This window comes from Pipistrellus kuhlii, unplaced genomic scaffold (genome assembly GCF_014108245.1).
Source record: "Pipistrellus kuhlii isolate mPipKuh1 unplaced genomic scaffold, mPipKuh1.p scaffold_m20_p_23, whole genome shotgun sequence".
Classification (NCBI taxonomy): Eukaryota; Metazoa; Chordata; class Mammalia; order Chiroptera; family Vespertilionidae; genus Pipistrellus; species Pipistrellus kuhlii.
This window is the reverse complement of record NW_023425522.1, coordinates 2,613,697-2,628,279: the sequence shown is the minus strand read 5'-3', so window position 1 is coordinate 2,628,279 and position 14,583 is coordinate 2,613,697. Positions and strand designations below refer to the sequence as shown.

The following is a 14,583-nucleotide window of genomic DNA, read 5'->3' as shown; positions in this document are numbered from 1 at the left end:
TTCTGAGAGACCCCAAACTGTAATTTGGTCTTCATTTGTTGATAAGGGACTTAATACAAGTGACTCCATTTAGGGCTTGAAAGTGCCTCTTCTGCCCTGGCATCCCCCTTCAGCTCCGAGAATCTCCTCCTCTAAGATTCATCAAGAATTACCATTTTTCAATATCACCTCCAACCTCAAATAGCTTCTCATTCTTCCTTTCCTACGTATGTTTGATGGCTTTTCTATTGTAAGCAGAGAAAAGACTCATATTTCATTGCCAATCCTTCCACACTCCAGTATATAGTATACATTTCATGTCTGATTCCTCTACTCAGCCACGGTTCTAAGAAGTCAAAGCTTTGTTCTTTTTTACTGAAGAGCCATGGCTTTTAAATCTGCATTTGAGATATCTTTATAAAGGTTTTTCAGAGCTCAAAACCCAGTGCATTCTTTGTTCTCCCAGAATCCATATTTATAGAGTCCCATGGCTGTATGGCTGTTGGATGGTGATAGCAGTGGCAGTGTCTGCACTAAGAGGGATTGCAAAGTAAGTGGTATTGGCATTCTTAAAGGCCAATAAATTAACATGTTTATTTTTTTCTTTCCAAGTACAGAATAAATAAAAGACATAGGAATCAGATGAACATATGTATTAGCTTCATTACTGATTAAAAACAAACAAACAAAAAAAACACCAAAAACCTGAATTGGATGATGTGGACTAGATAACCAAATGAGCTTAATCACCTGAATTTAACAATTTTGCCCCCTGGTCATTGGCCTGGATGAAGCCTGGAGGTGGTCTCTGTGATATTATTCTGTGGAGAAGCTGAGGAGGCTTATATCTGAGCACAGCCTGGTTCCCAAGAGATCCGGCAGGCCCAGCATCCTCTTCAGCACTCACCATTCAAGTAAGTCATTTCTCCTTCCTCAATAAGAAGAGACTGAGAAGGGGATGAAGTTGTGGAAATGTTCCTTAAAACATAAAAAAATTGAAAAAACAGCCCATTAAATACCCAAGTATTATTTGTTATTTACCAAAACATTATTTAGTATCCTAATAAACTTCTGAATTTAATTTGCTAATATTCTATTTCAATATTTTTGCATCTGTATTCAGAGGTTAGATTGCTGTCTGCTTATATTCTTTGTGCAATCCTTTTCACGTTGTACCCAGACATTGTGGCACCATGGTGTACCTTATGCCCTCCATTTGCCCCTCCAGAGACACCTCCATCTTTCACCTTTTCTCTGCCCTCGAAGGCTGGCTACACAGACCGTACGACTTCTAGTTGGGTTTGGCCAACGAGGGACCCAGGAAGAAAATTGAAGGGTGGAAGGAAAATGAGGTGAGGGCATCCTTTCTCCCAGCTCTTTCCTGAACAGTTGAGGGAAGCTGTCTGGGACCCTCTAGAAAATATACCACTAGGTTCTGACAACTAGGCTTTCCCCTGCCCCTTCAAACCATGAGTTGGTAACAGGAGTGCAGCAACACCCTTCTCACACCTGTATTAAACACTTCAAGTTGCCTTACGTGAGAGTGACATCACTTATCTGCTGAGGAACTGGCTGATGTCTGTGGTTAATTTAATGTTGTAAAATGAACTGGAGAGTCTTCTGTTTTGATCTGTGCTCTGAAACACATTAGATGTAGCAAGAATTTTCTAGTCTTTGAAGGTCAGGGAACTAATTTTTAGTGCCCTCTTGGCCTAGTATTTGAGGGATGGCATATATTTTTTAACAAATGTTGAATTTTTTTCTCAAATTTATTACTTTATTTAGGATTTCTTCTTTTTTTGTCAAGTTTGATAATTAATATTTCCTAAAAAAAACATCTACTTCTTTCAGCTTAAATATATGAGCATGAAATTTTTACACCCGTCTTTACCTGTCTTAATATGCTCAGAACCTGTGGTCACCTTCCCTGTCTCACTCCTAATGTTTTTTCTTATTGTTTTGATTGTGTGTGTGTGGGGGGGGGGGTGTATGTTTTCTTATTTAAAAGTTAATTAATTTATTTTTAAAAATATTCTTTGCAGCTCACAAAATCGATGTAATCACTTACCAACAAGTTGGACTCTAGAGTTCGAAAGGCACCACCACAGAGAACTTGTGTACATGAGCCAGTTGACATGTGTGAGGATACTCAAAGCAGATCTGGTGAAAACTGGAAAAAACATAGGCCCAACAACTGCAATAAAACTGGCCAGAAGAATGGCTAATAAACTATGACACATTCACAACAGACTATTATTCAAATGCCAATGAATAAGATGCAGCTATTAAAATTTACCTCAAAGAATCTCAAAAACACAATGAAGAGCAAATTGCAGAAGACTTCTTACCATAGGGGTCTATGTTCACAATTGTGAAGGATATATACATATTTGATAAAACTGTTCAGATAAGCAAGAGAATAATAAGCAGAATTCAGGAAAAACAATTATTTGGAATAAATAATGGGGAAAATAATAGGAGAAAACGGAGCTTCTGGGTAATGTTCTATTTCTTAGCAAAGGATTTACAAGTGTGGTGTGTTTTTTTTCATAATTTTCATGATAACAAATATGCAATTCATGTACTTTTTATATTCACATAGTTCACTTAAAAATATAGTGATAAACTTTTATAACTGTTCCATGGCTATTTGTTGAATAGTCTCTGTTTGAAGTAGAGAAAGTTCTACATCTTATAATGTATCTCTGAAATTTTGGCTATCTGACTTATTTGCGGTTTTTAAACACTTACTCTAGGATTGTAAATTTCCCATTGTGCTTTTAACTATTCTTGCTTTATATATTTCATTGTGATGCCATTTGGCACATAACATTTTATCATGTCATTATCGTTATTGCTCAGTGATTCTTTTATAAACAACAAAAAGAAACACAACACTTCTTTTTCCTTTATTGCCCTTTGACCTGATTTTAACTCCATCTGATAGGAACATTCTTGCTCTGCTTTATTCTATTTACACGACCTCATCTCTTACTTTAATCTTTATGTGTCATTGTTTACTTTGCAGTTGTTTTCTTTTCCTTTAGTACGTAATGTTGTTTTTACAGATTATTTGGATGTTACACAAACTTTTATTATTCTGCTGGTAGTATTATAACTTCTAAGTAATTTTCTACGTATTACTTAATGTTATTCAAAATTTTAAAAGAATTTATTTTTTTGCTGTTTACTAACATTGAAATGGTTCATTCTTGAATAAGGTAAGAAATGCAATTTGTGTTTACTTTTCCCCTTCCCTCCAGATCCACATATCTCAGTATGTGATGATCCTAATGTTTTAGGTGATATTTTTTCTAGTAAATTTAATTTCTAAATTATGTAGCTTCTCATTGAAAACTTACTTTTCACACTTTTGCAGTTTTATAATAATTGGTTTACCTATTTTCCTGTTCTCATTTCATTTTTATTACTTCTCCCCCATTATAAAATTCCTTATTATTATTCACTATCCCACTGAGTTGTAAAAATAGTACTTGACAATCTTTTTAGAAAATGTATAGGAACAGTATTGTTGGTATGTATGTGACATTACATTGATGGGAATTATTTGGTTCATAAGCATTGTCCTTTAAAACTTTCTAAAACTTTTAATGTTGCTGAGAAGGTTGATGACACACATACTTTTTCCTTCAGAATTAATGAGAACTTTTTTTTTAGAAAAATTCATATAGGCTATTTTCTAAACTTCAAAATTAAAAATTTCAACAGGATATATCTATATATTGGTCCTTTTTTTGACAATTCTGTCTGCTACATTGGAGGTTGTATCCCAGGCCCATCTGTAAAAACAAGTTGATGTCTCTACGCTCAACAGGAGGAGTGATGCTGTGCTCATGGACATGCTCACACGTGGTTTGAATTGGTAGCTGTTGCTGACTCCACAGATTCATTCTGGTGAGGTAGCTGATTATTAAGGGTTGAATTGTGTTACACCCCAAAATTCACTCATTGAAGCCCTAACTCTCAGTCCTTCAGAATGAGACTACATTTAAAAATAAGGCCTTTAAAAGAATGATTAAGTTAAAATGAGGGAATTAGGCTGAGTCCTAATCCAATATCACTGATGTTTTTATAAGTACACACAAAAGACCATGAAGACAGCCACCTACAAGCCAAGGAGAGAAGCCTCAGAAGAAACAAACCCTGCTAATACCTTGATCTTGTACATCCAGACCCAAAAATGCAAGAAATAAATTTCTGTTGTTTAGTCCACCCAGTTTGAAATATTTTATTATAGTAGCCCTAGGAAACTAATGTATTGATATTGTCCAATATTTTTGTGGCCTGCTAGAACTTGCTAAAATGGTTGTAGTTGTTTGAAACCAAGAACACTGATTCCACACATATTATGTAACTAGAGGCCCAGTGCACAAATGTGTGCACTGGTGGGATCCCTCAGCCTAGCCTGCCTCTTGCAATCTGAGATCCTTCAGGAGATGTCAGACTGCTGGTTTCAGCCCTAGGGCTGGCCTGCATGGATCGGGCTGAAACCAGCAGTTCAATATCCCTTGAGGGATGTAGTAGTAGGGCTGGGCATTGCGCCACTCCCACTTGATAGAGGTGGGAGAGGTTTGCACCACTTCAGCTGCCCTTGACAGCCCTGAGCCCAGCTTCTGGTGCCCATCTGGTGCTGAGTGGCACTCCCACTGTGAGAGCATACTGACCACCATGGGGCAGCTCTTGTGTTGAGCGTCTGTCCCCTGGTGGTCAGTGCATATCATAGCAATCAGTCAACTGGTCATTTGGTTGTTCAGTGTTTGGTTGCGGGGCTTTTATATATATAGGTTGTAAAAATGGTATCCCTTTCTGATATGGCTGAGTGATTTTTTAAAATATATATTTTGTATTGATTTTAAATAGAAAGGGAGGGGGAGATATAGAAACATCAATGATGAGAGAGAATCATTGGTTGGCTGCCTCTTATACATCCCCTACTGGGATCCAGCCCACAACCCAGGCATGTGCTCTGACCAGGAATTGAACAATGACCTGGTTCATAGGTCAACTGGGCCATGACAGCTGGATGCTGAATAATTTTTTTATTAGACCAATCCTCCTGTTGATTACATACATAAATTCTGGACAAAATTTTAAAAATAAATATTTTAAAACATATTTTAAGGCACTGGAGAGAGACTAAAAGTAGGCCTCTTCTGGATTTGACAAATCGGAATAACACTGGCTGTTTCCCATTTTTAAAATGTTTAGTCTGAAAACAGGCCCCAACTTCACCATGTGGAGATGGCCAAAGCTTTAATGAAAAACCTGCCTCAAAAGTGAAAAGAGTTTGGTGGAAAGAGCTGGAAGAGTTTGAGGAAACCACAACCACTAGAAAGTTAGGAAGGAACTTTAGGAAGGGCAGAGTCAGAGGAGAGAGAGCCACAAATTCTGTGTATATACTTGGATTAAATTTCAGGCTAATTTCTGAACCACACATGAATGGACAGACCCCAACTAGCTTACCAAGAATAAAATAACCAAACTGAAATTTGAGCTATTGTCCAAGGGACACGATTTGTACTTTTAGTTCTACCAAATAAGTTGCTCACTAAAATGAGCAAACAGAAATCAATCCTCTTCAGAGAAATATAAAAAAATCCAGAGTTTTTACAATATAATACCTGTAATGTCCAGAATACATTTCAAAATATTTGACATAAATAAAGGAGTTATTCTTGAGACAAAACAATCAATAGATATTACTCCAAGATGACCTAGGTATATGAATTAGAATTTTAAAACCCCAGTATAACTATGCCCTTGGGAGTAAATGAAAATACACTTACAATGCATTTAGAGATAGTATTTTTTTTTAGCAGAAATATATTAACAGTAATAACAGAACCTAGTGGAAATTCTACAACTAAAAATATATTTAAGATAATTATATGGGCACATACATAAGGATACATGGAAGTCTGAAGTAAGAAAAGAAAATGAGCAATTGCTTCCATAAGAAAGTATTCTCTTTCAGTCTAGGTGGTGTGTAGCCCAGAACATGGGAGAGAACACCATGGCCCACGACCCCAAGAAGGATACCAGAGACTTCATGAGGAGATAAACAAAAGAGGTGGGATAGATCTACTGAATCCACAGGTGATAATTGCCACCAAAGTTAATTATTTTGCCAAATAAAGGTGTTTAAAGTTTGCTTTCTACCATCACCATCTTTTTACTTAAAAAAAGAAACATACAAGTGAGAAGCATATAATTTCAATTCTTCCCCCCAAAAGGTATAGTTGGAAGTCTTATATTAATATGTCAAAAGGGGGAGTGGTAGAGAGAAGAATATATCTAAAAAATACCAATGCAATAAAACTACAACTCCAAATGTCATTTGATGGTACTGTATCATATGCAAATTGTTTCCTGACACAAGCCTTTCCATTTGAAATCTGTATTTTACATTATGATGTGTTTTGTTACTTTATTTTTATTTTAATACAGTTAAAATGCAAAAATCACTTCATGCATTATTGGAGAGAGGATCCAAGATGGCTGCTCGGTTAGACACCTAACCGCAGCAGCACACAACAATTTCAATGGAATACAACTAAAATGTAGAGTGGACATCGCCCCAGAGCTACAGGTAGTAGACTGATTGAAAATTCTACAACAAGAAGGAAAGAGAAAACCAGAAGGAAAATCAGAGGAGCTGAAAAAAAGCCTAAGGTACAGAGACATCCTGCGCGCTCGCACGCGCGGAGAGGTCGCAGCTGGAGAGGAGGAGAGGGCTGGGTGCTGCCTGGCATTCCCTAGCAGAAGGAAATGGGACCCCCAGCCTGGGCTGGACCCCCAAACTGGCAGCGCTGAGCCCCAGTTATGAGCCGGACCCTGGGGACCCAGGCTCCGGTGGGGGAGACGGGGCTGTGAGGCGGAATCCCAAGCGAGCAGCGAAAAGCAGGGCCCCCGGAGTCGCGTGCACATTGCATGCAGAGGACTGAATGTTGACTCTGATACTGGATTACCCTAGTGGGAAGAAACAGGGCCTCTGGCTGCGCTGAGCCTCAGTCTGGACTGCTCTGAACCCCAGTCCTGGACCAGACCCTGGGGACCCAGGCTGGGGCGGGCGGGGGGGGGGGGGGGTGTTAGACGGGCTGTGAGGCAGAATCCCAGGGGAGTGGCGAGGGGCGGAGCCTCCAGAGTCCCGTGCACTGCACACAGAGGACAGTCTGTTGACTCTGATCCTAGACTCCCCTAGCGGGAAGGAGAAAAAAAAAAGCTCCAGACTGGAGGAATGCAACAGAGAGCAGGAGCCCCTGCCTGACACCAGCCAGCCAGGCGCCGGCAGGGAGCCTGTCAACGGGGCCCTCAGGGGGGGGGGTGCCCCTGAGCCATCGACCTCTGAGCGCGGGCAATGGAGCCAAGGACGGGGGCTGCTTCCTGGGCGGCGTCGACCCCGGCAACAGGCTGGAGCAGCGCGGGAGCCCGCGGAGAACAAAGGGGTGCCACAGGTCAACCTGCTGAGCTCCCAGGACAAGGAGGAAGAAACCAAAGTTCTCAATGCGAAGAAATCAAGTGAGAGCAAAAGATAGTAAAATTACTTAAGAAAGAATACAAAGAAGATCTTGAAAAATCAAAGACTAAGTCAGAACTCAACTCACCAGCCAACATTGCAACATAAATGCATTTTAAAAAAAAGGACAGAATGTTGGAACAGCGGCGGCCAGGCCTAGAGTGCCCAGGTACAAAGCAGTGGCAACCGGGCCCGGAGCAGCAACGGCCAGGCCTCAGAGCAGCAGCAGCCAGAACCAGAGCAACAACAGCCAGCAATGGAGCAGCCAGACCTGGGGCAGTGGCAGCCAGGCCTGAGGCGGAGGCAGCCAAGGCCAGGGTGGCCAGTCCAGGAACACTCAGACCCGGAGTGGCCGGGCCCAGAGAAGCCGGGCCCAGAACAGCAGTAGCCAAGCCCGGAGCATCTGGGCTGGGAGCGGCCAGACTTGGAGCTGCCGGGCCCGGGGCAGCCGGGCCCAGAGCAGCCGGGTCTGGTGTGGCCAGGCCTGGAGCAGCAGCTGCCAGGCCCGGAGCAGCGGCTGCCAGGCTGGGAGCGGCCAGTCCAGGAGCAGCCGGGTCGGGTGCGGCCAGGCCCGGAGCAGCAGCTGCCAGTCTGGGACCAGCCAGGCCCAGAGCAGCCGGGTCTGGTGCGGCCAGGCCCAGAGCAGCAGCTGCCAGGCTGGGAGCAGCCAGGCCCAGACCATCGGCTGCCAGGCTGGGAGCGGCCAGGCGCGGAGCAGCCGGGTCTGGTGAGGCCAGGTCTGGAGCAGCAGCTGCCAGGCTGGGAGCGGCCAGGCCCGGAGCAGCCGGGTCTGGTGTGGCCAGGCCCAGAGAAGCAGCTGCCAGGCTGGGAGTGGCCAGGCCCGGAGCAGCCAGGTCTGGTGCGGCCAGTCCCAAAGCAGCAGTTGCCAGGCTGGGAGCAGCCAGGCCCAGAGCATCGACTGCCAGGCTGGGAGCGGCCAGGCCCGGAGCAGCCGGGTCTTGTGAGACCAGGCCCAGAGCAGCGGCTGCCAGGCTGGGAGCGGCCAGGCCCGGAGCGGCCGGGTCTGGTGCGACCAGGCCCAGAGCAGCGGCTGCCAGGCTGGGAGCGGCCAGGCCCAGAGCGGCCGGGTCTGGTGTGGCCAGGCCAGGAGCTGCAGCTGCCAGGCTGGGAGCGGCCAGGCCCGGAGCTGCTGGGCCCTGAGCAGCCGGGCCCAGAGTAGCCAGGTCAGGTGCGGCCAGGCCCGGAGCAGCAGCAGCCAGGTCCAGAGCAACTAGGTCAGGAGCGGCAGTGACCAGACCTGGAGCAGCTGGTTGTGGAACGAACCAGATTGACAGAGGCCAGGCCCGGAACAGCTCGCTCCTCGCCTGCCCCTGCCCCACGGCTGCCTCTCAGACATGGCTGGAAACTTTTGTGGGAACTTGAGGGTCTGCTGACTCAAGTGATGAAGGCTTAGATCTGGATGTGTTGAGTTAGTATAGGGCTGGGGTGTTGATCTGTGAGTGCTTTGGGTGGGGCCTGGATGAGGCTAGTTGACCTATTTGGAAATATCTTTTGTGTGAAATGTATCATTGGGCATGTGGTGGTATTATTGATATGAGAAAATGCTAAGTAACTGATTTACTATCTGAAAAGGGATTTACTATCGGGGAAAGGAAGGGAGGAAGAGACTGAACATAAACTGTACCTATGGATGAGGACAATGGGGGATGGGGAGGGGGCGGAGGGTGGGGTGGGAACCTGGTGGAGGGGGGAAGAAATTAGGAACCTTTGTAACAATATGAACAATAAAGATTGATTAAAAAAAATCACTTCATGCCATTTTTTTTAATGAAACAATGTCTTTCATGTTATTTCACTTAATTTATTATATTCTGAATTAATAAAGAATTCTCAAGGAGGAAAACTCAACCTCTTCTTGAACCATTTTACCTCTCAGCAGGAAAGAAAGCAGGTGACAGCAGGAATGATTCAGATGGGAAGGGCTGCAGGAAGGGGGCTGAAGATGCTCCCCAGTCAGTGGCTTTTCACCTATGGTCCAGTGTGGCTCCGAGCCAAAGGAGTTTATTGCCCTGTTGACAACTTTGATATAAGTTACCATGGTAAAATATTTAGTACCCACTGACCTGGCATCCTGAGGAAATAGGATGCACAGCTGGCTACTGACTTGATCAGTAAGATATCTACCTGGCACCCAAGTTTGCATCCTGGATTTCAGCTGGGCCAACTCTAACACTGGTGAGTTAGAGTTCAAAGACTTTTGGTTCAGTACTTCACAGTTTTCTCAGGATCCTCCATGGGCTCCTTCAATCTTTCCTGCCTCCTAGGCCTAAAACTGAGGTCCTAATTTTCTAGCATCAGCCAGGCCCACTTGTCTGCTCAAGAAACCGATAGTGTAAAATTTATATTGCAAGAAATCTTCTGAAACAGATGGCTGTTTAATAGGGAAAAAATATATGTAAACTCTCCTAGACCAGAACCCTGTAGCACTAATCTATTTTTTCTTTATTTTCATGTCTTCAAATTCATGCCTTCTAAATTTGATGATTTTCAGCACAAATCAAAATGTTTACTGCCTTCAAGTTTTAAATTTGACAATGGTTTCATCCTCAGGCAATCTTGAATTGTTTTCATAACTCACATTTTATAGATGCAATGTCATCATGAATCTTATTAAAATACCAGTTGGAAGAGGTTTTTTCCCCTAAGTTCTCTTCATTTTATAGAGTAATTTTGTTTCAAAGGAGAGATTTGCTTTATATCATATTGCTTCTTTTCTTGAACAACTATGTCCTTTCAATGATTGTGATTTATGTGGGCTTTTTTTCTTCCAACCTGTCAAAGCATATTGATCTAGTATTTAGAACAGAGATGATTTTTCCAGGAATTTCCTTTTTAATCTTTAGCCCTTTAGGGAAAAAGAAACTGCTTAACTTTATTCTATTGGGTCGGCAACTAGGTAATTGCGGATTTTTTAAAGAAAATCAAAGACAATTTTTTCATGGAACTAAATAACTTTATTCTGTAATGTATTGCCCATTTTGATCAATGACCTTTTGCCATCTTTCAGGCAGCATCATAATCCCACGTTCAAAAAACTTCTGGTTTTTATTAGCAAAAAACTGAATCAGGTACGATTTGACATCATCATCATTATTGAAATTTTTACCATTCAAGGAGTTTTGTAAAGATCGAAACAAAAAGTAATCAGATGGTGAAAGGTCAGGACTATATGGTGGATGTGGCAAAACATCCCAACCAAGCTCCATTAATTTTTGCCGAGTGACCAAAGATGTGTGTGGCCTTGCATTGTCATGATGGAATACAACACCCTTTTGATTTGTCAATTCGGGCCGCTTTTCTTCAACTGCATTGTTTAATTTCGTTAGTTGTTCAATGTAGACATCAGAATTGATCGTTCGGTTGGGTGGTAAGAGTTCAAAGTAGACAATTCTTTTGTAATCCCACCAAACTGATAACAAAACCTTCTTTTGATGAATATCAGCTTTTGATGTTGTTTGAGTTGGTTCACCTGGCCTGCTCCACGATCTTTTCCGCTTGATATTGTTGTAAACAACCCATTTTTCATCGCCAGTTATCAGTCGTTTTAAAAATGGATCATTTTCATTACGTTTCTTTAGCAAATCGCAGCTGCTAATGCGTTGCGTGAACTGTGATTCTTTCAGTTCGTGAGGAACCCATGTATCGAGTTTTTGAACATAGCCAAGTTGTTTTAAGTGATTTTCAATGCATGTATGTGATACATGAAGCTTCTCTGCAATCTCACGTGTTGTACTGTGACAGTCCGAATTGATTATTGCTTTGATTAGGGCGTCATCAACTTCAACTGGACGACCAGAGCGTTTTTCATCTTTGAGTGAAAAATCACCAGAACGAAACTTGGCAAACCAATTTTGACACTGCCGTTCTTTTAAGGCTTCGTCACCATAAACAGCACATAACTTTTTATGAGCTTGCGATGCGTTTTTCCCTTTGCGGAAATAAAAAAGCAAAATATGACGAAAATGTTCCTTTTGATTTTCCATTTTTCAACGAACGCCAAACGAAAACTACAAAACAGATCAAAAAACTTTTTTTACTGATTAACAGCTGAATAGCCAACTATCAAATAACAAAATGTGTTTTACATTTGTACTACGTCTGCAAACCTAAAAATTCAACTGAAGCCATATATGTGTGAAACCCGCAATTACATAGTTGCCGACCCAATACTATCACTTTTTCAGATCAGAGACCCAAGAGTGTGAAAAAATAAGGGAGTTTTCTCCCCTATAGGATTCCTCTTTCAGTTTATTGTGAGTAGCTGGAAGTTTTGTGACCAACAATCCCAAGCCCTCAAAAACACCACTCTTGCCGAAACCAGTTTGGCTCAGTGGATAGAGCATCAACCTGCAGACTGAAAGGTCCCAGGTTCGATTCCAGACAGGGGCATGTACCTGGGTTGCAGGCATATCCCCAGTAGGAGGTGTGCAGGAGGCAGCTGATCAATGATTCTCTCTCATTGATGTTTCTAACTCTCTATCCCTCTCCTTTTCATTCTGTAAAAAATCAATAAAATATATTAAAAACAAAACAACAACAACAACAACAACAACAAAACACCACTCTTTTGTCAGGACCCAAGTGGTAGCTCTGCTGCATCCTGTTGGCCAGGACTGCGCCAGGGACGTGGCTGGAGAGAGCACCATGGGTCTCTTTCTACAGTGTGATCCTCCAAGCCAGGTGCCTCTCCCTGAATGTGTAGCTGAAGTTTGCATCCAAGCCCATCCACTGTGACCACCAAACCCGGTGTCCATCCTCTTTACCAGCCATCTCTCATCTAAGTTAGAAGGTATCAAAGAGGTTTGCACTTACTTCTTTTTTTATTTTTATTACTTTATTGATTAAGGATGACATATTTGTCCTCATCCCCCCCCCCCCATTCCCATCCCAAATCCCTCCTCATGCATGCCCCCACTCCCCTGTTGTCCATGACCACTGGTTAGGCTAGTATGAGTGCACACAAGTCCTTTGGTTGATCTCTATCCCTTATCCCCTCCTCTTCTCCTACCTTCCCTCTGAGGTCCGACAGTCTGATAGATGCTTCCCTGTCTCTAGGTCTGTTCTTGTTCATCAGTCTATGTTGTTCATCATTTCCCCTAGATGAGTGAGCTCATGTGATACCAGAGATATACTTATAAGAACTGAAAATGAGACAAGCAATAATGGTTATGCTGAGAGGTAAATGAATCAGTCTATAATGAGTTTCTTTCTGGGCCAACAGTTCTTTTGAGCCCCATTTTTAAAAAAAATATATTTTATTGATTTTTTACAGAGAGGAAGGCAGAGAGATAGAGAGCTAGAAACATCAATGAGAGAGCAACATCAACCAGCTGCCTCCTGCACAACCTCTACTGGGGATGTGCCCGCAACCAATGTACATGCCCCTGACCGGAATCCAACCCGGGACCTTCCAGTCCACAGACCAACGCTCTACCACTGAGCCAAACCGGTTTCGGCTGAGCCCCATTTTCTATGTCAAACAGTGATATTTCAGTTCTGGATGATGGACAAATGGTGGTGATGCAGGTCCGACCCGCTCTGGTTTGGTCCTGGGCATCCTTCAGTGACACACAGCTGCTGTCTGCTTGTATGGTTAGGCATCATAAGCGTCTTCCATCTCTGGACTGTTTCTCTTCTTTCTTCATGTTTGGAGCACGCCTGTCAATTCTTCTCTGTTGCAGGAATCCACATGGTCTCAGAGTTGTCTTCTGAAAAGATACAAACATATTCTCCACCAAAAGTTAATAAAGGGATATTTTTTTATAAATTTGACTTGCGATCACAAGTCAAGGATGGCAAAAAGGATTGCACTTACTTCTTAAATGAGCTTTCTTCACAAGTAAACCAGATTGGAGGAATATTCTCTTAAAACAATTGGATATTGAGCAAATGTACTTTGAGGTTTCCAGTATATGGTTTCATGCTATGTAGGTACAATTTTTTCCTTATTTTTAAGTGAATTTGATAATTAAAATATTGAGGCTTAAGGATGCACATAATTAAATATATGTGATCAAACCATCATCTTTACTCAATTATAATCTTTTTAAAGTGCACATGTGAATTTGTCTGACCCTTTCCTTAGGAAACCACATCTTCATCCTTTGTCCATGTGGCTTAGTGCAGCTAACCCCTTTCCCACTACTACAGAAGTGGACCTGTGATGCAGGCCTGGCCAATTAGATTTTTAGTCCCACCCACATTGGTCCAGAGACTGACACATGATCCATGCTTGTCCATTCAGAGTCCTCCCCAGACCTTTGTCTTTCAGGAGTTTTCAACAGGATGCTCCTCTTCTTCTTGCATCTGGGGGGCTTCAGAACCAAATGGGCTGAGAGCGCTGGAGGCAGTCCTGTAGCCATATGAAGAAAGCCCATCTGAGAAATGTCCAACCACAGGCAAGAACTTCCAGGGATAAGGAGAGAGGCGGCATCCTGATGATGATAACACTGTTACCATGTGTGTCTGTGTTGAGAAACTGCAATCTTCCTCCATTGTCTCCTTGGCTCTCACTGACCACCATTGTTACACTTCTGACACCGTGTGTGAGGGTTTTCCCCACCAAGCAATTCTCTGTGATTGCGGCTGGTGTCCTACAATTTAACTCCATTCTGACTCTGTCCACCTGGAGATATCCTCAGACACCAGACACCCCCGCTTCAGATGCCATTTGTAAGTTGTAGGTTCCCAGGTTATCCCCAGCACAAATCTGAGTTGGCTACAAATCAGAGGTTCCCATGACTCCCTCTTCAGGCTCAATTAATTTGATAGAGCAGCTCATAGAACTCAGAGAAATGCTTACAGTTACCAGTTTATTAAGGGATATGATAAAGAATAAAGATGGACAGATAGAGGAAAAGGGACAAATGATCTTGGAGGGTCCCATGCACAGGAGTTTCTCTCTGTCCATGAAGTTGGGATGGGTCACCTCCTGGACTGGATGTGCTCACCAACCTGGAAGTTCACTGAACCCTCTACAGTTGGGATTTTATGGAACACCACATATAGACATGACCAATTATTAACTTCATTCCCAGCCCCTCTCC

At 42.8% G+C, this 14,583-nt stretch overlaps 1 long non-coding RNA gene across 2 annotated transcripts; it reads right to left on the bottom strand.

The window, feature by feature from the left end:
* Positions 1-354: 354 nt before the first annotated feature.
* On the bottom strand, positions 355-3,102 carry LOC118726883. Of its 2 annotated transcripts, XR_006742511.1 has the most exons (3): positions 2,048-3,102; positions 685-911; positions 355-512 (listed from the first exon to the last, which is right to left on the bottom strand). It is a non-coding gene; the product is annotated as an uncharacterized LOC118726883 (long non-coding RNA). The 2 variants fall into 2 exon arrangements; XR_004990428.2 differs by lacking the exon at positions 2,048-3,102 and having other exon boundaries at positions 685-1,400.
* Between the last annotated feature and the right edge of the window lie 11,481 nt (positions 3,103-14,583).